The sequence below is a fragment of the Bubalus kerabau genome, chromosome 19 (genome assembly GCF_029407905.1).
Source record: "Bubalus kerabau isolate K-KA32 ecotype Philippines breed swamp buffalo chromosome 19, PCC_UOA_SB_1v2, whole genome shotgun sequence".
NCBI classification, from domain to species: domain Eukaryota; kingdom Metazoa; phylum Chordata; class Mammalia; order Artiodactyla; family Bovidae; genus Bubalus; species Bubalus kerabau.
Genome location: NC_073642.1, coordinates 18,629,157 through 18,653,950, shown reverse-complemented (window position 1 = coordinate 18,653,950; position 24,794 = coordinate 18,629,157). Strand labels below are relative to the sequence as shown.

At 37.6% G+C, this 24,794-nt stretch overlaps 1 long non-coding RNA gene across 1 annotated transcript; it reads left to right on the top strand.

Annotated features, from left to right (window-relative positions):
• Nucleotides 1-92: 92 nt before the first annotated feature.
• On the top strand, nucleotides 93-22,617 carry LOC129634270 (uncharacterized). The gene is made up of 3 exons (XR_008705500.1): nucleotides 93-150; nucleotides 3,030-3,082; nucleotides 22,535-22,617. It is a non-coding gene; the product is annotated as an uncharacterized LOC129634270 (long non-coding RNA).
• The last annotated feature ends 2,177 nt before the right edge of the window (nucleotides 22,618-24,794 follow it).

Genomic DNA, 24,794 nt, shown 5'->3' with positions numbered 1-24,794 from the left:
AGATGCTGGATTCCAAAGAGATGACAAGCTTAATTTACTCTTTGATATCATTTAGGAGGGGAGGAGGAAGGGAGGAAGGGTTTTTATTCAATGAGATGAAGAATGAGAATATGTCCTAGAGCATAGACAGCAAAAAGTTGAAGCTGAGAGGTAAGGAAAATATGTTCACATTTCAAAAAAAAAAGAAAAAAAACTCCATTATAGTCCCTTGGCCTGGCTTCACAGATGATGGGAATTGCCCATTTCTTCTTCTGTCTCCTTTTTCCCTTTCTCTTGTCTTTTTTCTTTTTCTTTCTATTCCTCTTTACCTTCCTCCCTGCCCCTTTCTCCTTATTTACTCTCTCAATCATGCCTTGGTTCTAATGGGATATAATACCGACGTGTCTCATACAAAATGTTATTCCTGCCCAGCCTGGCTTGATTTCCTGCCTGTTCCAGGAAATAGAGCTGCAACATGTAAAAGGAAAGTTGAGAATCCTTATACTTTTTTTTTTTTTAATCATGAACTTCAAGAAGGCAAAATAATTGTTCTCCTGGCTCCTTTTTGAAGGGGTTATGTTAGAATACACTCTTGATTTTCCAGATATAAGGGTTTTTCCAACACAGAATCATGTCAAACCCTTAAAATGAATATGACAAAACAGTTTACTTTCTAACATCTCCCTGCAAAGCTTAAGAAAATTCTCCTATACACCATTATAGCCACGTTGTATTTATAACTACTTCCCTGCACTTACACTCCAGCAGGGGTCATTCATTCTATTCCATGACGCCTTTATCCCCGTGTATTTAAATATTGTCTTTCACATTACCCTGCTACTTTATCTCCATGGAAAGTGCCTTGATTTATAACCTAATCATCTCCTACTGGGTTATTGACACCATCTGTTCTCTATGTGTCAGACATCATATTCTGTACCTTTGGGGCCATTCTTGAGTGAATCATTTGTTATCTTTTTCTAAATCCTAACAAATATGATTATAATACTAGTAATATTTTTATAAATAAACGAATATTTTCTACACTTAACACAGATATCATCAGTCAAATTTATTTGAAATGACCCTTTCCTTATATTTTTGTTACCTCCAGTCTAGGGAGCAACTCTTAAACCAAAATTGGGGGACCTTGCAGGACTTCCTTGAGTAATATGGGATCATTTTTAAAGTAGGAAAGGGCTGACTCTTAGTTGGTTTTCTGGTTGTTTATATTGGTTGGGGAAGGGGGTTGAGGTGGGATTTGAGGATAGGAACGTGTTTGTTCCTTAAGGTTATGGCATTTAGAGTCCCTTGTCTATTCAATTCTGTTAGCCAGGATTCTTTAGTTATAAGTGACAGAAAGCAAACCCAAACTAGTTTAAGTATAAATAAAGTTTTATTGAAAAAAACATGTGAAAAGCCTACAGATTCAAGGTGGAGATAAACCACAAAGCCACAGGATATTAAGTAGAGGGATGATAGACCCTGGGATATGAAAACCATAAGTTCTTATTTCTGCCCACTGACATCATTCTTTAGTCAAATCTTTAACAGGCTGATCCTTAGCTCTCACACAAACCATCTTCACCAAGGAGGAAAGGAACCGGAAAAGACCCTGATTCTTGCTTTGGTAATATTTCTGTCATGAAACTTGGAGATGGCAGGGGAAAAAAATATAATTATTTGTCTTCATCAGAACTACATGGCTAAAAATGAGGACAAATAAGTTTCCTAAAACAAAATGAAAGCAGTCATAGGCAACCTGCTAAACCATCTACATTAGTGAAGCTGTAACAGCGGGCCATGGTCATTAGATGATTTATCATAAAATGCTTACACATTCAGGATCCCAGGGACTCACTATGAATAGAACAGTCATTTTTAAGCAGGGATAATTTTCCTCCGGAGGACATCTGGCAATGTCTGGAGATATTTCTGGCTACCACAACTGGGGGATAAAGGGAAAGGGACAGATGTGTACTGGTATTCAGTAGGTAGAGGTACAAATGTTTCTAAATGTTCTACAATGCACAGAATAATCTCCCACAACGAAGAGTCATCCTGCCCCAAACAGTGGTGGTGCTGAGGTTAAGAAACCCCGGAATAAAGGTTAAGAGCCTAGTTTTACATGTTTGCTTTCTTATTCTGCTGCTACTTGCTCTGAACTTAACCTCTCTGGGCATATCTTTTCTCAACTGTAAAATTAATAAAATGATACTGAGTCTTCCAAGTTGTTTGAAGTAACATGCATACACACTCGTCTGCACACACACGTTTTCTGGCTCAGATATTCCATTAGCTTGATTGCTTGCAAAGATGCCTTTCTCTTCTTAAATTGTGATGATGTTTTTTTTACCCTTAAATCACTCATAACTATTTCTGCAAGATCTCTTACTCCTGACTTTAGAGGTAAGAACTCTGAGCCCTTTCACTGGGAACCTATCGTCTTCAGAGAGCTATTGTTCAGAAAAATCATTGAACAGTAATTGAACGAGGAAAGCAGTAAGTCAAAAAGGACTAACGACAGAGATTTGGCCATCTTACTCCATCCTCTAACCTATATAGTATACTAATTCTCCACTAACTCCCAGGGATATGAAAATGCACAGATAAACAATGAGGTGGAGGCTTTTTCCAAATCCTTAATCCAAATCCCAAATCCTCTGGTAGCTAACATTTGTCATGTATGTTTCTGATTAATGAAACTCCTTGCTATAACCTTACAATATGTATGTATTGAAAATGATAGATTATTTCTAATACATCTAGTATACTGGATTATGTGCCCATCTACAGTATTCTTTCCTAGTAAATCCCATGGACCGAGGAGCCTGGCAGGCTGCAGTTCATGGGGTTGCAGAGTCCGACACAACTAAGCATGAGCATGAAAGAGAGAGAGGAAATTTCTCATTGGTCAGAGGACAGTATAATACTCAAAGAGCACATGTGTAGAATGAATTAATGAGTCAGTGAATGAGTAAATGAATAAATGCTACAGTAGTTATTTCAATTAAAATATTTCTAAACTTGGTGTTCGTTCCTCTTACAAGAATGTGAATGAAATGAAGATTCTGCAACCCAGAGATCATCATACTAAAGTGAAGTAAGTCAGACAATGACAAACATGTGATATTGCTGATACATGAAATCTAAAAACAAATGATAGACTCGAGCTTATTTAAGAAAAAACAGAAATAGACTCATAGACATAGAAAACAAACTTACAGTTACCAAAGGGGAAGGGGAGAGGGGTAAATTAGGAGTTTGGCATTAAAATGTATACACTGCTGTATATAAAATAGTTAACCAACAAGGACCTACTGTATAGCACAGGGAACTCTACTCAATATCTTAAAACAATCTTTAATGGAAAAGAATCTAAAAAAGAAGATATATATATATATATATACACACACATATATATGTATATATATATAGCCATGAAGTTAAAAGATGATTGCTCATTGGAAGAAAAGCTATAACAAACCTAGACAGCATATGAAAAAGCAGAGACATCACTTTGCCAACAAAGGTCTGTGTAGTCAAAGCTTTGGCTTTTTCAGTAGTCATGTACAGATGTGACAGCTGGACCACAAAGAAGGCTGAGCACCGAAGAATTTATGCTTTCCAACTGTGGTGCTGGAGAAGACTCCTGAGAGCCCCTGGGACAGCAAGGAGATCAAATCAGTCAGTCCTAAAGGAAATCAACCCTGAATATTCATTGGAAGGACTGATACCAAAGCTGAAGCTCCGATATTTTGGCCACCTGATATGAAGACCTGGCTCTTTGCAAAAGACCCTGATGCAGGGAATGATTGAAGACAGGACGAGAAGGGGACGACAGAGAATGAGATGGTTGGATGGCATCACCAACTCAATGGAAATGAGTTTGAGCAAGCTCCAGGAGATGGTCAAGGACAGGGAAGCCTGGCGGCTGCAGTTCATAAAGTCACAAGAGTCAGACATGACTTATGGACTAAACAATAACAACTACTACAATAATAACTACAACTATATATATATATAGGCTTCCCTGATGTCTCAGTAGGAAAGAATCTGCCTGCCTATGCAGGAGACATAAGTTAGATACCTGGGTTGGGAAGATTCTCTGGAGAAAGAAATAGCAACCCACTCCAGTATTCTTGCCTGGGAAAGCCCATGGACAGAGGAGCCTGGAGGACTATAGTTCATAGGGTTGCAAAAGAGTTGGCCATGACTTAGCAACTAAACAACAACAACAACAAAAGCTATATATATATATATAAAATCACTTTTCTGTATACCTGAAACTAACACAATATTGCAAACCAACTATGTTCTAATAAAAATTAAATAAACATATCAGATCAGATCAGATCAGTCGCTCAGTCGTGTCTGACTCTTTGTGACCCCATGAATCGCAGCACACCAGGCCTCTCTGTCCATCACCAACTCCTGGAGTTCACCCAAACTCACGTCCATTGAGTCAGTGATGCCATCCAGCCATCTCATCCTCTGTCATCCCCTTCTCCTCCTGCCCCCAATCCCTCCCAGCATCAGAGTCTTTTCCAATGAGTCAACTCTTTGCATGAGGTGGCCAAAGTACTGGAGTTTCAGCTTTAGCATCATTCCTTCCAAAGAAGTCCCAGGGCTGATCTCCTTCAGAATGGACTGGTTGGATCTCCTAGCAGTCCAAGGGACTCTCAAGAGTCTTCTCCAACACCACACATCAGAAGCATCAATTCTTCGGCGCTCAGCCTTCTTCACAGTCCAACTCTCACATCCATACATGACCACAGGAAAAACCATAGCCTTGACTAGACGAACCTTTGTTGGCAAAGTAATGTCTCTGCTTTTGAATATGCTATCTAGGTTGGTCATAACTTTCCTTCCAAGAAGTAAGTGTCTTTTAATTTCATGGCTGCAGTCACCATCTGCAGTGATTTTGGAGCCCAGAAAAATAAAGTCTGGCACTGTTTCCACTGTTTCCCCATCTATTTCCCATGAAGCGATGGGACCGGATGCCATGATCTTCGTTTTCTGAATGTTGAGCTTTAAGCCAACTTTTTCAGTCTCCACTTTTACCTTCATCAAGAGGCTTTTTAGTTCCTCTTCACTTTCTGCCATAAGGGTGGTGTCATCTGCATATCTGAGGTTATTGATATTTCTCCCGGCAATCTTGATTCCAGCTTGTATTTCTTCCAGTCCAGCATTTCTCATGATGTATTCTGCATATAAATTGAATAAACAGGGTGATAATATACAGCCTTGACGAACTCCTTTTCCTATTTGAAACCAGTCTGTTGTTCCATGTCTAGTTCTAACTGTTGCTTCCTGACCTGCATACAAATTTCTCAAGAGGCAGATCAGGTGGTCTGGTATGCCCATCTCTTTCAGAATTTTCCACAGTTTATTGTGATCCACACAGTCAAAGGCTTTGGCATAGTCCATAAAGCAGAAATAGATGTTTTTCTGGAACTCTCTTGCTTTTTCCATGATCCAGCAGATGTTGGCAATTTGATCTCTGGTTCCTCTGCCTTTTCTAAAACCAGCTTGAACATCAGGAAGTTTACAGTTCACATATTGCTAAAGCCTGGCTTGGAGAATTTTGAGCATGACTTTACTAGCGTGTGAGATGAGTGCAATTGTGCAGTAGTTTGAGCATTCTTTGGCATTGCCTTTCTTTGGGATTGGAATGAAAACTGATCTTTTGCAGTCCTGTGGCCACTGCTGAGTTTTCCAAATTTGGTGACATATTGAGTGCAGCACTTTCACAGCATCATCTTTCAGGATTTGAAATAGCTCAACTGGAATTCCATCACCTCCACTAGCTTTGTTTGTAGTAATGCTTTCTAAGGTCTACTTGACTTTACATTCCAGGATGTCTGGCTCTAGGTTAGTGATCACACCATTGTGATTATCTGGGTTGTGAAGATCTTTTTTGTACAGTTCTTCTGTGTATTCTTGCCATCTCTTAATATCTTCTGCTTCTGTTAGGTCCATACCATTTCTGTCCTTTATCGAGCCCATCTTTGCATGAAATGTTCCTTTGGTCCATACCATTTCTGTCCTTTATCGAGCCCATCTTTGCATGAAATGTTCCTTGGTATCTCTGATTTTCTTGAAGAGATCCCTAGTCTTTCCCATTCTGTTGTTTTCCTCTATTTCTTTGCATTGATCGCTAAGGAAGGCTTTCTTATCTCTTCTTGCTATTCTTTGGAACTCTGCATTCAGATGCTTATATCTTTTCTTTTCTCCTTTGCTTTTCACTTCTCTTCTTTTCACAGCTATTTGTAAGGCCTCCCCAGACAGCCATTTTGCTTTTTTGCATTTCTTTTCCATGGGGATGGTCTTGATCCCTGTCTCCTGTACAATGTCACGAACCTCATTCCATAGTTCATCAGGCACTCTATCTATCAGATCTAGGCCCTTAAATCTATTTCTCACTTCCACTGTATAATCATAAGGGATTTGATTTAGGTCATACCTGAATGGTCTAGTGGTTTTCCCTACTTTCTTCAATTTCAGTCTGAATTTGGCAATAAGGAGTTCATGGTCTGAGCCACAGTCAGCTCCTGGTCTTGTTTTTGCTGACTGTATAGAGCTTCTCCGTCTTATAATGTGTCAATATAACCATATTGCATATATGCTATTAAATACCTTTCCTTTCTCACAAGTAAATTGCTTTAGGTCCTAAACAGGTGAGAGTTGAGTCTTTGCTCTGGTTTTGCGGTGTCTCCTGCTCTCCCTGTGTTTCATAATACATACCAACCTAGTTATTTTGATTCAAATTCAATCCTAAATGTGTTCATTCAAATCGGCCACCTATTCAAGGTTGACGTGATATTTTTACACTTTTTTCTCTCTAAAATTGTTCAGTGCTCAACTTAAAAAATATAAATGTCATGAACCTTGGTGTTCATTCTAGTTCGTTTTTCAATCTTTATGCAGAAAGGAATAGAATTCGTGTGTTTTAGAAAGAATATCTCCTAAAATAGTCTTCCTCAAACTTTTTTTGTGTGTGTGTGAACAGGACTCAACTGGGGCTCCTGTATATGATGCAAGATTTTGATTCAATAGCTCTGAGGCAGGGCCAGAGTTCTGCATTTCTAACAAGCTTAATGGGTGGAGGGGGTGGGGGAGGGTGCCATGCTGCTGTTCTAAGAAGCATACTTGGAATACCAAGGTTCTATATAGGCTGGCCACAAAATATGTTTTGTAAATGTCTGTGGATGTTCATGGGAAGAGCCTATCTTGAGATACCAGTCATATTTTCAATGGTATGTTCTCCACAATTTGAAGTATGTTTATTTTGCATCATTGTTTTGCAAAGTGAATTTGTGAAATGAAAGTTCCAAGAACTGCTTAATAAGGATTCTTAAGAAAAGTGCTTTGTGGTCAAAGGTGAAGAGTGCTAACTAAACAAAGTAAACAAATTCTTTATTTCTGGAATCTTAGATGTGCCAGTATGCTTCAAAAATCTGTAGGCATGAGGGACATTATGTAGTTTTTCCCAAGTCTCCTGAGTGCTAAGTCACTTCAGTCATGTCTGATTCTGTGACCCTATGCCCACCAGGCTCCTCTGTCCATGGGATTCTTCAAGCAAGAATACTGGAGTGGATTGCCATGCCTTCCTCCAGGGGATCTTTCCGACCCAGGGATCCAACATGCATCTCTTATGTCTCCTGCATTGGAAGGCAGGTTCTTTACCACTAGGGCCATCTGGGAAGCCCTTTCCCAAGTCTAATTGGTTACACACACAAAGAAAGTGTCCCTCATGAAGGATCATTTTGGAATGCCATTCCAGAGAACACACAAATCCAAGTCTGTCATATGTCTTTTCACCCAAAACCTTCTCCCTGACTTACCGCAGTCCAGAGCTGGAATTGACTATTTTCAATTTTGCCAAGGCTAAAATGCTTTGTATCTATATATGTTTTTATAAACCTGAGTGTTACTTGTCTTTCTTTTCAAACACTATGAAGTTGTTTGGTGAGCTGTTTCTGGGATAATTGAATTTGAAAACTGAATTTGCAATTTGTAATAGAAAACGGTATGGCTTCCCTGGTAGCTCAGTGGTAAAGAATCTGGCTGCAACACAGGAAAATCAGGAGATGTGGGTTCAATCCCTGGTTTGGGAAGATCCCCTGGAGAAGGAAATGGCAACCCACTCCAGTATTCTTGCCTGAAAAATCCCATAGACAGAGGAGCCTGGTGGGCTACAGTCCACAGAGTTGCAGAGTCAGACATGACTGAGCTTAACAGAGAGAGAGAGAGAATCAAAAAAGGTAACATCCTCTGACTGCAAATAAGGACTCACCAACATGTCACAAAAGGTTTATTCAGTGTTTTATGGGGAGAAATGAAACACATGATGGATTTATCCTCACTTCCAGGCTTTCTGCAAGTTTGGCATTGGATCTTTCTCAATGGCCATGATTCTTCTACTGCTTCTGCTGCTGTCTCTAGGAACACTGAGTAAAGACCTTGGTCTCCATAGTGATAGAGCTCTGTTGGTCAGGAATCCTATCATAAAGTTGCAGCATGGACACTTATCGGCTCCATTTTGCTTCTCAGAGAGACAAAGACAATTCAGACTCTGGGTGGATTACAAGTACTTCCACAGAGGCCATAGCAATGACCCTCTCATTGTCAAACCCCACTCAAACCTGATCTGTACCCTATGGAAACAAAGCATTTCCTAAGACAGAGGTGGACTGGGTTCATTTCAGTCAGACATTTCACATTTGTAAATGGTACGGCATTGCCTACTGTTTATAGATCTGAGTCGGAAAACAATATAAAGAAAGAGAAGCTCCAAAACAGAGTGACAACAATTTGAGTGGATATGAGATTTAGAAGAGGAGCCTGAATAGGAAAAAAACACAAACGGGAGACATCAACTAGAGTCTTGTGTCTGCATCTATTTAATGAATAAGGAGGTGTTAACTCAGACTGTGGAAAGCAAGATAAACAGCACTCTGTTTTTTCTTATGTTGTTTTATTTTGTTTTTGATTCAATATAAAAAAAGTTAAGGAAGTTGGAGGCCTCCTGTTGAAATATTTTTAAAACAATTTTGAAATATTATCCATGATCCACTATATATTTTCCCCAAACCTTAAAAGAGTTCTTGTTATCTTTAGAGATGACACAATTAAAGTAGAACTGATCCCATTTCCCCTGAATAAGATAAATGAATAGAGCAATAAAGATCCAGTGTGGCTGTGTAAGCATCTAATCAATGACCCACTGGTTAAAGTTAAATCTGTTCTGGAAATAGAGACGTGGGGAGAGACCCAGATGAGAATAATGTGCATCATTATTTTGGCTTTGAAAGACAGAGATAAGGCTGGTGAAAGGATGTTAAAGCGAACGAGGACAGAGAGGAATGGGCTGAGGTGAGAAAAAGAAGGGAAGAGTGAAGAGAAACAGAAGAAGAGAAGGAAAGCTCATTAATAAACAGGAAGTAAAACAGCATTGACTTATCCATTATCTGGAATGTAGAAATTAAATTTTAATTCATCCTAGCCTAAAAGTCACACAACAAAACAGAAAAAGACTTTGAGTGCATGTGTTGTAATAATGATCTTATAAGCAAATCTCTTCAAAACAAGAAAAGGCAAATCCACATGTCATCAGTGCATATTGAGGCATGTGGAAATTCTATTAGTAAAACCAGAGAAGATCCTGCCTTCATGCAAGGACAATTTTATAGGGGGAAGAATGCAGATGGCAAGACATCATTGGAGGTTATGAATGGCCTTTCAGTCACTCATTTTAATTATTTTTTTTATTTCTATAGATAGATTTAATTTTATCCCTTTGTTGTTGTTCAATCGCTAAGCCATGTCCAACTCTTTGCAGCCCCATGAACTGCAGTACGCCAGGCTTTCCTGTCTTTTACCAGCTCCTGGAGTCTGCTCAAACTCTTGTCCATTGAGTCGGTGATGCCATCTAACCATCTCATCCTCTGTCATTCCCTTCTCCTCCTGCCTTCAACCTTCCCCAGAATCAAGGTCTTTTCCAGTGAGCCAGCCCTTCACACCAGGTGGCCAAAGTATTGGAGTTTCAGTTTCAGCAACAGTCCTTCCAATGAATATTCAGGGTTGACTTCCTTTAGGATGGATTGGTTTGATCTCTTTACTGTCCAAGAGACACTCAAGAAGCTTTTCTAGCACAATTCGAAAGCATGAATTCTTGGGTGCTCAGCCTTCTTTATGGTCCAGCTCTCACATCCATACATAACTACTGGAAAAACAATAGCTCTGACTATATGGACCTTTGTTGGCAAAGTGATGTCTCTGAGTATTAATATGCTGTCTACGTTTGTCATAGCTTTCCTTCCATTAGACATTAAAAATATATTTAATCAATATGACAGACAGAACCAATACTTTTTTATTTTTAACAGCACATTTTCATATATAGAAATATAAATTTTAATGTTTGATGTCAAGTACTAACATCTATTAAAATGTTGCCACCTTTTATTTAGAACTCTTTTTTTTAAATTGTAGACTTATATAAGCATATAATTAAAATCCCATATCATCTCATTGCCTTCCCTCCCTTCTCAGAAAAGCAAGAAATTTCCCTTATGGGGTTCTATATATTTAATACATTTGTTGGCAACTATATACAATATATATTATTGTTTTGAAGGTTTTAACATTTAAGATATAAAATATCTTAATCTAAGTATCACTTTGCAACTTGCTTTCTGTTCTTGGTATTATATGTTTGAAGTTTATTCATGGTGATAATTTTAGATCCAGTTATTTTATTTTAACAGATACATAGTATTGAATGATATATGAAGTTTATTTCTCTTAATGATGGAGAGTAAAACTGTTTGCATATTTTTGCAATGACAGACTGTGCCAAAGTAAATATAGTTTTAAATGTCTTCTTAAATATATGTCTGAAGTGTTGCTTTATAGAAATGAAAATACTGGTTAATGTTTGTGTACTGCTTTAATTTTATATTCAAATCTTCACATAATTTTTTTTAAAAAACCAGAGACTTATTTTTGTATAGAAGGCAGAAATCTATGTGATTTATCCTTTTCTATAAATTTCTAATTGTTGCAGTATTCTCTACAAAATTTTCCCCATTAACTTGTAATAGCACTTCTATACATAGCAAATTCCTCTGCAGGTTGGTCTGATTCTTCTTTCCTCTTTGTAATGATAATTAATATGCTTGTCCACACCTATGCTAGTATTAAATGGTTTTAATTATTTCCCAGGTTGTGCTAGTGAAAAATCCCATAGATAGCGGAGCCTGGTAGGCTGCGGTCCATGGGGTCGCAAAGAGTCAGACAGGACTGAGTGACTTCACTTTCATTTTTCACTTTCATGCATTGGAGAAGGAAATGGCAACCCACTCCAGTGTTCTTGCCTGGAGAATCCCAGGGATGATGGAGCCTGGTGGGCTGCCGTCTATGGGGTCGCACAGAGTGGGACAGGACTGTAGCGACTTAGCAGCAGCAGCAGCAGCTCGTGGTAAAGAATCCTCCAGTGCAGGAGACTTAAAAGACTCGAGTTTGATCCCTGAGTTGGAAAGATCCCCTGAAGGAGGGCATGACAACCTACTCCAGTATTCTTGCCTGGAGAATCCCAAGGACAGAGGAGCCTAGCAGGCTACAGTCATGGGGTTACAAAGAGCTGGTCACAACTGTAGAGACTTAGTACAGCACCACGGCACAGCGATGCTCACCAGGGTGAGTCCCCCACCTCAGGGAGCATTTGGCAATGTTTGGAGACATTTTTGGTTGTCATTACTGCTGAAGTAGAAGCCAAGGATACTACTAAACATTCTATAAGGCATTGGACACTTTGCCCCCAACAAGGAATTATCTTGTCCAAAATGTTACAAGTATCAATGTTGAAAAATCCTGATGTAACATGATAAGTTGAGAGCCTGAGCATCATACATATTTGAAATCTTAACTATCCATAGTTCCATTGCCTTTTAATCTTTTCACTGTTTTAAGAAGTATATTGGGTGCTTGGTTTTTTATTTCTTTATATGAATTTTAGGAATAGATTCTTAAATCCTAAGAAAAACCCTTTTGACATTTAACAGTAATTAAGTTTGCTTTTAACTTTTGGAATAATATGGTAAGAATTGACCGTTTTATTATATTGATTCTTCCAATTTACTATGGTATAGATCTATGCTCATTTTGGTCTTTTTAAAAGCCCTTTAGTTAAATTTTATATTTTTACTCTGAAAGATCATTCATAGTTTTGTTAAATATATTACAAGATCATTACTTGATTTATTTTTGCTGTTTCATATGTAATCTTTGTTTTTCCCCTGTGCTATACAATAGGTCCTTGTTGGCTTTCCATTTTGAAAACACCAGTGTATACGTAACCATCCCAAACTCCCAAACTATCCCTCCCACCCCAGCAACCATAAGATGTAATCTTTCTAATTGCATAACTTATTGTTGTTGCTGATCTATAGAACTCTGATTATTTTCCATTATTATTTTATATTATATACTAATCTAATGTTCTTGCTGATCTTGTTCATCCTAATAAATAATCTTCTGTAGAGATTTCATCTTTCATCTGAGAATAACAAGGAGCTTTGAACTTTTTTCAGTCATTACATATTATAAATAATCTTGTTCGTCAAGGCTGTATATTGTCATCTTGCTTATTTAACTTATATGCAGAGTACATTATGTGAAATGCCAGGATGGATGACTCTTAAGCTGGAATCAGGATTGCTGGGAGAAATATCAATAACCTCAGATATGCAGATGAAACCACTCTAAAGGCAGAAAGCAAAGAGGAACTAAAGAGCCTCTTGATGAGGGTGAAAGAGGAGAATGAAAAAGCTGCCTTAAAACTTAGCATTCAAAAAACTAAGATCATGACATCTGGCCCCATCACTTCATGGCAAATAGATGGGAAAAAGTGGAAACAGTGACAGATTTTATCTTCTTGGACTTCAGAATCACTGTGGACGGTGACTGCAGCCATGAAATTAAAAGACGCTTGCTCCTTGGAAGAAAACCTTTGACCAACCTAGATATTATGAGCAAAAGATATGACCAACCAGCATATTAAGAAGCAAACACATTGCTTTGTTGACAAAGGTCCATACAGAAAAAGCTATGGTTTTTCCAGTGGTCATGTATGGATGTATGAATATTGAAATGGGTTGCCGTGCCCTCCTCCAGGGTGTTGTCCAAATCCAGGGGTCAAACGTTCTTGCCCTGCCTCTCTTCAGTAAAGTGGATTCTTTACTGCTAAGCCAGTGGGGTAGCCTTCCATATTTATATATACAATGCTATTTAAGTACATGTGTATTTGATTTTATTTCAAATAATAGATTATTTTCTAAAACCATGACTTCCAGCTTTCACTTCCACCATAAATACATGAAGTTACCTGTTACTCCACAGCCACAATAGCATCTATCTTGTTGAATTTAAAATTTTTTACTTTTTTTGTCATGGTGGTGGGGGGTAAGACTTGGGATTCCATTTCAATATATTAAAAATATAATCTAATGGATTTTTAAATTTTCCTCTTCAAAATCTAGTGTTTAAAATATTTTGAAGATTAGTTCGTTTGATCAAGTTTTATGGAGTTAATCATGTATATTTCATCATACCCTTTCAATACTTTAAAAACCTCTGTTAAATTTGTCAGTATACCTACCTTACATTCAGTGCTTATTTTCATATTTCTTTTTCTTCATCATACTTCTCAGATTTTGTCTATAGTGTCTTTTTAGAAACTAGTCTTTAGTCTTATGTTCAAATCTTTTCTTTCAATCGGTTTTTACTTTTTCTCATTGTTTTTATCAACTATTTCTGCTGCTTTCTTTGGGTTTACTAACTTCTATCTCTTACTGCTTGAACTGAATTCCTAGTTCCTTCGTTCCTGACTAGTACTTTGTTTTCTGATAAGTGTAGTTGGACTTCTGTTAGAATTGTAGGTTGCACTTTAAAAGCTGTTTTGTTAGCAAGCTACCTGTTTTCACATGTAGGGTTTTCATTTGATTATGTGATTCAGTTTTAAGTGTTTGTTGATATTTCTTAGCTTTCCTGGTGGCTCAGTGGTAAAGCACCTACCTGTCAAACAGGAGACATGGGTTCAATCCCTGGGTCTGTCAGGAAGATCTCCTGGAGAAGGAAATGGGAACCACTCCAGTATTCTTGCCTGAAAAATACCACGGACAGAGGAGCCTGGGCTCACAAAAGAGTCGAACATGAATTAGCAACTAAACAACAGTTTTTCTTAGAATTTTAAAATATTTTAACCACAATGGATATTTAATAAAATTGATTTTAACTTTAGATATATATGATATTAAAGCTTTCTCTCATTTTAGTAAACGTTTTACCAGAATAAATATATTTATAAAATTTGCATAAATCTTAAGGCAAAAATAGGGCTGTGGGGTTTATAATATATGTAGCAATAAAATGTATGACAGAAAACGCACAAAGACCAGGAGAGGAAAATTTATAGTATATTTTTGTATGAGTTTTCTACTACATGAGAGGTAATTTTAGTAGGGTTTAGACTCTGATAAGTTAAACATATGTAAAGTAATTTTAGTAGGGTTTAGACTCTGATAAGTTAAACATATGTAAACATATGTAATACATGTAAATATGTATTAAAAGATGCATAAACCCTAATAAATCCTAAAAAAGCCTCTGATATACTAACAAGACTAAGTACTCTGTTGATATTAGTTAAGTAGTGAGTAAATAAAGATATAATAAAAACACAATATTCAATTAATCCATAAAAGTGAGACAAACAGGGAAAGTGCAATAAAGAACATAATGAGACAAGTAGAAAAAAATAGCAAGATGGTAAACACAATCATATAAATGATCATATTAAGTGTAAATTATCTAAAAATTCTATTAAAAAGGCAGAAATTGTTAAATTAACAACACATTAAGAACTTACTATAGATTCCTTGCAAGAAACACACTTTAAAGAAGCAAACAGGTTAAAAGTAAAATGATAGAAAAAGATGAATCATGCTCATAACAGCCAAAAGAAATCAAGGTTGTGTATTTTCAATATCAAAGTAAATAGTGTTACTGAAAATAGTGAGCATCATTTCATGATGGTTATAGGCCATTAAAAGGGCATACAAATCCTAAACTCCCATGTACCCAGTGACAGAGTTTCAAGCATAAGAAGCCAGAATCAATAGACCTGCAAGGAACAATAACAAAAATTGTCCCAATAATAAGTGCACAGCTGACTAAATGTTCACAGTTTTCACTCTCTTCAGGTCAATTTATATGATATCACTTGCATTTCAAAAGTTCCTTTTGTGCCTCTTCTCAGTAAATTATTTTCCCAAAGTAATCACTTTTCTGAATTCTAATCCTACCAGTATATTGCACCTTCTTTTAAAATTATTCTAAATCGATAAATATGATCCACTGTGTTTGCCTGTTTTCACTCAACATTATATTTGTGAGACTAATTACATATGATGCCGTGTCTAGTGGCATTTTGCTCATTTTCATCCTTGAATATTATTCCATTGACCTATCACACAAAAGAGTATTCACATATTCTTCTCTTGATGAATATTACATTTGTTTTTTGGAAACGTTACATTTTGTTTTAGAAATTTTGCTGTCATGAGAATCCTCACACTTGACATTTGAGAAACATGAATTAGTTTGTCTTGAGTATAATAACAAAAGTTAGGCTAGCTACCTGGAGGAGGGCATAGGAACTCACTCCAGTATTCTTGCCTGGAGAATCCCCATGGACAGAGGAGCCTGGAGGGCTACAGTCCATGGGGTCTCAAAGAGCTGGACACGACTGAGTGACTAAGCACAGCACAGATTAGCTATGTCATAGGTATGCAGATATGTATTTTTAGTAAATATGTCAACAATTCTATCAAGGTGGTTGTGCCAATGAATACTTCCACTGATTCCTATCCTCACAATAGGTACATGCCTCTACCCAGTTGTAACCATCAGGGTCAAACTGGGTAGAGGCAAGTAGGGTTGAAAACTTAAGAAAGTGCTCACTTTCATTGAGTTCTATTGAGTTCTGTACTCTAATCTATTGCATGAACCTAAGAGGGTTTCTCCTTAAGATTTAGATGCCAAGAGCACAAAATGAAAGGAGGCACTCACCTTCAGATTTGTGCAGACTGTGCATTGATCAAATGTAAAAGTATGCTCTTCCTCAAAATTTGCACCTTAGATGTCTGACCTCGCTCCCAGCCCTGCTTGATATCAGTTTGCCACTTGTTCAGTATGTGTGCAGTAGTCTTGTGTTATAGTTTTATTCACATTTCCCTGATGACTAATGACGTCGAGTACATTTTTGTATGTTTATATACCATTTTGATGTACTCTTTTGTGAACTATCTGTTCAAGTCTTTTTTCCAATTTAAACTTAATTAGCTTTCTCCTGTTATTAATTATTTGTAGTTATTTTTATATATTCTGCCTGGGTCATTTGTCGTTGGTTTTTTTTCCCATTGTAGATATCTTCCCTTACTCTGACTTTTTACTCTTGAATAGTTTCTTCTAATAAACACTGCTTCTAAATTTTAATTGAGATTAATTTATTAATATTTTTCCTTTCTTGGTTACTGCTTTTCTGTCCTACTACAAGGTCACTAATGCATTTCTTTTCCTTTTGAAAGCTTTATTGTTTTGGGTTTCAAATGTAGATCTACAATTTACTGGGAACTGATGTTAGCACTTAATGTGAGATAAGGTCAACATTACATTTTTTATATGTGGGTATTAGTTAACTGAGCATCATTTATTAAAATTATCATTCTCTCCCTATTAACTATAGTGTCATCTTGTCTCATATGAGATAAACTTATGACTATGATCTCTCTAATCTGTTCCAGTGGTCTGTTTTTAAAAGCTCTATATGAATTTATATGACGTTGTAATGTCTTGCTTTCTGGTTTTGCAATTTCTTTAACTCTGTTTTTCCTCAAGATTGTTTTGAATATTCTTGTCTCTTTTAATTTCCATATACATTTTAAAACATAAACTTTCTTCATTCTTCCCTAATACAAAAAAATTTATATAATAATATATTTAATCTTTTCTAACTGGAAATGTATTTAATACATAAATCAATTTGGAGAGAATTAATACCTATGTAAATAAAGAAAGTGAAGTCGCTCAGTTGTGTCCAGCTCTTTGTGACCCCATGGACTTGTAGCCTACCAGGTTCCTCCGTCCATGCAATTTTCCAGGCAAGAATACTGGACTGGGTTGCCATTTCCTTCTCCAGCAGACCTTCCCTACCCAGGGATTGAACCCAGATCTCCTGCATTGTAGGCAGAGGCTTTACCGTCTGAGCCACCAGGGAAGCCCATTATTATAATTTATAAGCATAATGTGACTCCGTTTATTTAATTCTTTAAAATTTTTCCATAGTTTTGTAGATTTCAGAGTAGGAGTCTTGAAATCTTTTATTAGAATTAATACTAAGGATTTGATGTTTAGCAGCCAGCATAAAAAGTATCATTATTCAAATTTTATTTCCTTTTCATTTGTTACTGGTACAGAGAAATACAATTAATGTTTTATAAGAACCTTGTATCAAGCAACTTTGATACATTTACTTATTAGTTTTAATATTTGGTAGATTTTTTTGAATTAAAATTATGTAATTGTAAACAGTTATGTCAACTGTAAATAAAATTGTAATTTCTACCTCCAATCCTTACACTTTGAATTCCTTTCCCTTTACCTCATTGCATTGGCAAGTAACTTCAGTAGTGATGATAGTAAGTCTCCTTTGCTGACCCAGTATCTGGGGGCGGAAGCTTTTAAGATTTTACTATTAAGTATATTTCCTACAGATCTTTTTAAGATATTGTTTAACAAAGATTACAGTTTGTTTGTTTACTTGTTCTATCACTTATTCAATAAAGTGTACTAATAATCTTTTATCACACTGTGTTTTTTCTATTTATTTTTAGGTCTTACAAATTTATTTTATGTATTTCAAAGCAATATTTATATAGAAGTTTAATATGATATAGGTAGATTGCTGCTGCTGCTACTGCTGCTAAGTCACTTCAGTCGTGTCCGACTCTGTGCGACCCCATAGACGGCAGCCCACCAGGCTCCCCGTCCCTGGGATTCTCCAGGCAAGAACACTGGAGTGGGTTGCCAGTTCCTTCTCCAATGCATGAAAGTGAAAAGTGAAAGTGAAGTCGCTCAGTCGTGTCCGACTCTTCGAGACCCCATAGACTGCACCCTACCAGGCTCCTCTGCCCATGGGATTTTCCAGGCAAGAGTACTGGAGTGGGGTGCCATTGCCTTCTCCATAGGTAGATTAACCCTTTTATTGTTGTGTAAGCCACTTCTTTGTTTCTAGCAGAACTTTTCTCTTAGACTGTGATATATTAATATGGACTTCCCAGGTGCCACTAGTGTTAAAGAATCTGCCTGCCAATATAGGAGATGCAAGAGACATAGGTTTGATACCTGGGTTGAGAAGATTCCCTGGAGAAGGAAATGGCAACTCACTCCAGTATTCTTGCCAGAGGAGCCTGGTAGGCTACAGTCCATGGATCTGCAATGAGTTGGACATGACTGAGCAACTGAACACACACACAACTATTAATATATTTAAGCCAACTCTCTTTTAGTTCAGTTCAGTTATTCAGCCATGTCTGACTCTTTGCGACCACATGGTCTGCAGCACACCAGGCTTCCCTGTGCATCACCAACACCCGTAGCTTGCTCAAACTCATGTCCATCGAGTTGGTGATGCCATCCAACCATCTCATCCTCTGTTGTCCCCTTCTCTTGCCTTCAATCCTTCCCAGCATCGGGGTCTTTTCCAATAACTCCCTTCTTCATATCAGGTGGCCAAAGTATTGGGAGTTTCAGCTTCAGCATCAGTCCTTCCAATGAATATTCAGGACTGATTTCCTTTAGGATGGACTGGTTGGATCTCCTTGCAGTCCAAGGGACTCTCAAGAGTCTTCCCCAACACCACAGTTCAAAAGCATCAATTCTTTGGTGTTTAGCTTTCTTTATAGTCCAACTCTCACATCCATACAAGACTAATGGAAAAACCATAGCTTTGACTAGATGGACTTTGTCGGTAAAAGAAAGTTTCTGCTTTTTAATATGCTATCTAGGTTGGTCATAGGTTTTCTTTCAAGGAGCATGTGTCTTTTAATTTCATGGCTGCATTCACCATCTGTAATGATTTTGGAGCACTGAAAACTACAGTCTCTTACTGTTTCTAATGTTTCCCCATCTATTTGCCAGGAAGTAATGGGACCGGATTCCATGATCTTAGTTTTTGGAATGTTGAGTTTTAAGCCAACTTCTGCAGTCTCCTCTTTCACTTTCATCAAGAGGCTCTTAAGTTCTTCTTCGCTTTCTGCCATAAGGGTGGTGTCATCTGCATATCTGAGGTTATTGATATTTCTCCTGGGAATCTTGATTCCAGTTTGTGCCTTGTCCAGCCTGGCACTTCTCATGATATACTCTGCATCTAAGTTAAATAAGTGAGTGACAATATACAGCATTGACATATTCCTTTCCCAACTTGGAACCAATCCATTGTTCCACGTCCAGTTCAAACTGTTCCTTCTTGACCTGCATATAGATTTCCCAGGAGGCAGGTCAGGTGGTCTGGTATTCTCATCTCTTTAAGAATTTTCCACACTTTGTTGTGATCCACACAGTCAAAGGCTTTGGCGTAATCAATAAAGCAGAAGTAGATGCTTTTCTGGACTCTTGCTTTTTCTATGATCCAACGGATGTTGACAATTTGATCTCTGGCTCCTTTGACTTTTCTAAATCCAGCTTGAACATCTGGAAGTTCACAGTTCACGTACTGGTGAAGCCTGGCTTGGAGAATTTTGAGCATTATTTTGCCATTGTGTGAGATGAGTGCAATTGTGTGGTAGTTTGAACATTCTTTGGCATTGCCTTTCTTTGGGATTGGAATGAAAACTAACTTTTTCCAGTCCTGTGGCCACTGCTGAGTTTTCCAAATTTGCTGGCACATTGAGTGCAGCACCCTAACAGCATCATCTTTTAGGATTTGAAATAGCTCAACTGTAATTCCATCGCCTCCACTAGTTTTATTCATAGTGATGCTTCCTAAGGCCCACTTGACTTCACATTCACAGGATATCTGACTCATGGTGAGTGATCACATCATCGTGGTTATCTGGGTCATGAAGATCTTTTTGTACAGTTCTTCTGTGTATTTTTGCCACCTCATCTTCATATCTTCTGCTTCTGTTAGGTCCACACCATTTTTGTCTTTTATTGTGCCCATCTTTGCATGAAATGTTCCCTTGGTATCTCTAATTTTCTTGAAGAGATCTCTGCTGCTGCTAAGTCACTTCAGTCGTGTTCGACTCTATGCGACCCCATAGACAGCAGCCCACCAGGCTCCCCTGTCTCTGGGATTCTCCAGGCAAGAACATTGGAGTGGGTTGCCATTTCCTTCTCCAATGCATGAAAGTGAAAAGTGAAAGTGAAGTCGCTCAGTCATGTCTGACTCTTTAGTGACCCCATGGACTGCAGCCTACCAGGCACCTCCATCCATGGGATTTTCCAGGCAAGAGTACTGAAGTGGGGTGCCATTGCCTTCTCCGGAAAAGCTCTCTAGTCTTTCCCATTCTATTGTTTTCCTCTATTTCTTTTCATTGATTTCTGAGGAAGGCTTTCCAATCTCTCCTTGCTAGTCTTTGGAACTCTCCATTCAAATGTGTATATCCTTTCTTTTCTCCTTTGCCTTTAGCTTCTCTTCTCTTTTCAGCTATTTGTAAGGCCTCCTTAGACAACCATTTTGCCTTTTTGTATTTCTTTTTCTTGGAGATGGTCTTGATCACTGCTTCCTATACAATGCCTCAAACCTCCGTCTATAGTTTCTCAGGCACTCTGTCTATCAAATCTAATTCCTTGAATCTATTTATCACTTCCACTGTATAATCATAAGGGATTTGATTTAGGTCATTCCTGAATGGTCTAGTGAATTTCCCTACTTTCTCCAATTTAAGTCTGAATTTTGCAATAAGATGTTCTGAGCCATAGTCAGCCATAGTCAGCTGCAGTCTTGTTTTTGCTGACTGTATAGAGCTTCCCCATCTTTGGCTGCAAAGCATATAATCACTCTGATTTCAGTGTTGACCATCTGGTGATGTCCTCGTGTAGAGTCTTCTCTGTGTTGTTGGAAGAGGGTGTTTGCTATGACCAGTGCGTTCTCTTGGCAAAACTCTGTTAGCCTTTGCCCTGGTTCTTTTTGTACTCCAAAGCCAAATTTCCCTGTTACTCCAGGTATCTCTTGACCTCCTAGTTTTGCATTCCAGCCCCCTATAATGAAGAGGACATCTTTTTGGGGTGTAAGTTTTAGAAGGTCTTATAGGTCTTCATAGAACCATTCAGTTTCAGCTTTTTCAGCATTACTGGTTGGGACATAGGCTTGGATTACTGTGATATTGGATGGTTTGCCTTGGAAACAGAGATCATTCTGTTGTTTTTGAGATTGCATCCAAGTACTTAATTTTGGACTCTTTTGCTGACTATAATGGCTATTCCATTTCGTCTGAGAGATTCTTCCCACAGTAACAGGTATAATGGTCATCTGAGTTAGATTCGCCCATTCCAGTCCATTTGAGTTTGCTGATTCCTAGAATGTCAACGGTCACTCTTTCAGTTAGTTCCTGGCATGTTGTTTTTCATCCATTAAATTGCCGTTTTTCATGCTCTCACATTTAAAATGCATGTCTGGTAAGCAGCATGTGTTCCTTTTTTCTTTAATCCAATTTTATTATTTTCTGTATTTTAATTGGAGTATTTGAACCATTTATTGCACTACAACAATCATTACAATTTAGTATACAGCTAGTATATGATTTATTTTCATTTTAGTTTCTCTTGCTTTATATTCCTTTTTTTTCTCCTTGTTTTGTAATTTTATGTTAACCACTAGACATTATTATAACAAATATTAGAACTTCTGTCTAGTCTATCTTTCTCCATTGTAGGTTTCTCCTCTATTAAGCATAGTATCAGCAGATAAAATTATTTCAATCAGTAAGGGAGCTTTTAAAAATCTGGGTTGCAAGTATTATGAGTCTTTTTTATTGTATACTTCACCCACAATTGGTGTCTACCTTTCTAGGTCTTAGGGTGTCAGACCAGGTATTAAGGTGTCAGTCCATGTCAGACTCTTTGTGACCCAAAGAACTGTATCCCATGAGGCTTCTATGTCCATGGGATTTTTCTGGCAAGAATACTGCAGTGGGTTGCCTTTTCCTTCTCCCAGGGATCTTCCTAGCACAGGGGCTGAGACTGCATCTCCTGTGAATCCTGCATTGCAGGCAGTTTCTTAACTGCTGAGCCTCTGGAAGAAGCCTCTGCTACAATGTACTCTATCATAAAGGGAAACATAATTCTTGTTGCTATTATCTTTTTATTTTTTAATTTAATAAAATTATCTTCTATTATTTCTATGCTTTTGATTTCTTGAAAATCATCACCTATTGGAAATTATACAAGATTTTTGATAGTTTTTGTTTTCTCCATTTTTTTAAATCAGTGAGTTTAGGCTGATCAGTTCAGGTCAGTCATTCAGTCATGTCTGACTCTTCGTGATCCCATGGACTGCAGAGTGCCAGGCTTCAGAGGTGAGCAAACCTTTCTTTCTTATCGAAGTAAAATTGACATACGATGTTACATTAGTTTCATAGTACAACATGGTGATTCAACATTTTTATATATATATATTTTTTTTTTCATAAAGAACAGGCATATTAGGGTTTGTGGGCCATATAATATCTTTTGCAACTATTAAACCCTGCTGTGGTAGCATAATAGAAGCCGTTTGTTGCTAATCAGTAGCTAAGTCATGTCTGACTCTTTGCAACCCCATGGATTGCAATCCACCAGACTCATCTGTTCATGGCATTCTCCAGGCAAGAATACTGGAGTGGGTTGCTATGCCCTCCTCCAGGGGATCTTCCCAATCCAGGGATCGAACCCGTATCTCTTATGTCTCCTGCATTGACAGGCAGGATCTTTACCGCTAGCACCACATGGGAAGAACAACTTGACAAATTAGGTCTTTTTAAAATTAGGAAATCAAACGAGAAATGTAAGTCTAATTTGCCTTAATTCATTTATCGCTAATTGGGGAAGCTGAGATTTGAACCATGGTGCTCAGTCAAGATTTATACACTTTTGTCTATTACATCCACATTTCTTTGCTTCATGTTGTAAAACAAAATCTGATTTTATTTGTTTACTATTGGCAAATGAAAAAACAACAAAATATCAAAAATAAGTACATAAATTAATAGAAAACCTTCCCTGGAATTAGCTCACAATGTCCTCTCCCTTCCCACCTGAATCCATGGTCAGACAACCATTTTAAATGCCATCTGCAAATTATAAGGTCTCAGAACAACATAAACTATTAAGTACCTGACATAAAGTCTACTGAGAATAATTTATGAAATACTTGCTATAAATTTCAAAGGAATACTAAATATTAAACATCAACAATATAAATTGAGGCCGGGTCTCTGAGACTAGGTTGTCAGATTTCAAGACTAGAAATTATGCAAATGTGAGTGACTGTCCTTTAATTCTGTGATTATTTAAAGCAATTATTTAAATATGAAATTAAGTGTCTGCTCTAACTCAAAAATATACCTAATCAACAGGAGTCAGGAAGCTTTATATTCATTAGAATAAGCATCAGGAAACATATATTAGGGATTTATCCTATAACTCTTTTCCATCACTCACAAATTTAGCATTTAACTTCCAAAGAAACAACAATGGCAGATCTTCATGTTTCTAACTGATTAATTAAATATTCCTGGCTAGATCTGAGCCCTAACAAGCAGTATTGCTCACAAACCCAAATGAGAAGATGCACATTTCTGAGTCATAAGCAGAGGGCGTGCAAAGGCTAAATTAATGCTTACGTGTGTGCCTGCCTGTTCAGTCGCTCAGTTGTGTCCGACTCTTTGTGACCTCATGGACTGTAGCCGACCAGTCTCTTCTGTCCATGGAATTTCTCAGGCAAGAATACTGGAGTGGGTTGACATTTCCTCTTCCAGGGCATCTCCCCCACCCAGGGATCGAACTGGCATCTCCTGTGTCTCCTGCATTGCAGGCCAGTTCTTTACAGGTGAGCCATCAAGGAAGCCAAACTAATGCTTAACTCCTTTCAACCACCCACACACTCTTTATGAACATCTCCTAAGATACATTAATAATGATAGCAAGTTTATTATAAATGAATAGAAGGCTTGTGACCCTGTGTTTTTGTTTATGGGGGAAAAGCTAAGCTAATACTTTAAACTATATAAAATAGAATTGGAGTAAATTCTACCAGGAAGAAAAATAAATCTTAAATGTTACACCCTTCAGACACAATCAAGCCTTCAGATTATGTGACTAGCATTGAATTTTTATTAAATTCAGTGTTTTACTTTTCTGGTGATCAGGCAAGACCCAATCTGCTAAGTACATCAGTAGTGCATATGAAGTTTCAAGACAAATTTTCCAGAGATCCCCTCTAACCCAATTGCAGCCCCTCAGTGCTGTCTGTAATAAAATTTCAGGTCACAGCCAGCAAGCCAGGAGGGCGCCAAGAATCTACCTTTAAAAGAAATTTGGACTCAGTGTTGAGAGACAGGAACTATATTCCCACCTTACCTCCAAACATCTTTTTGACTTTGGGCAATTAAGTTAATCTTTCAGAAATTCCAAATCTGAAACTGTAAAATGAGAATTATAATACCAGTCTGCTGTTGAGTAGATCAAATCAGATAATGCACATGAAAGCT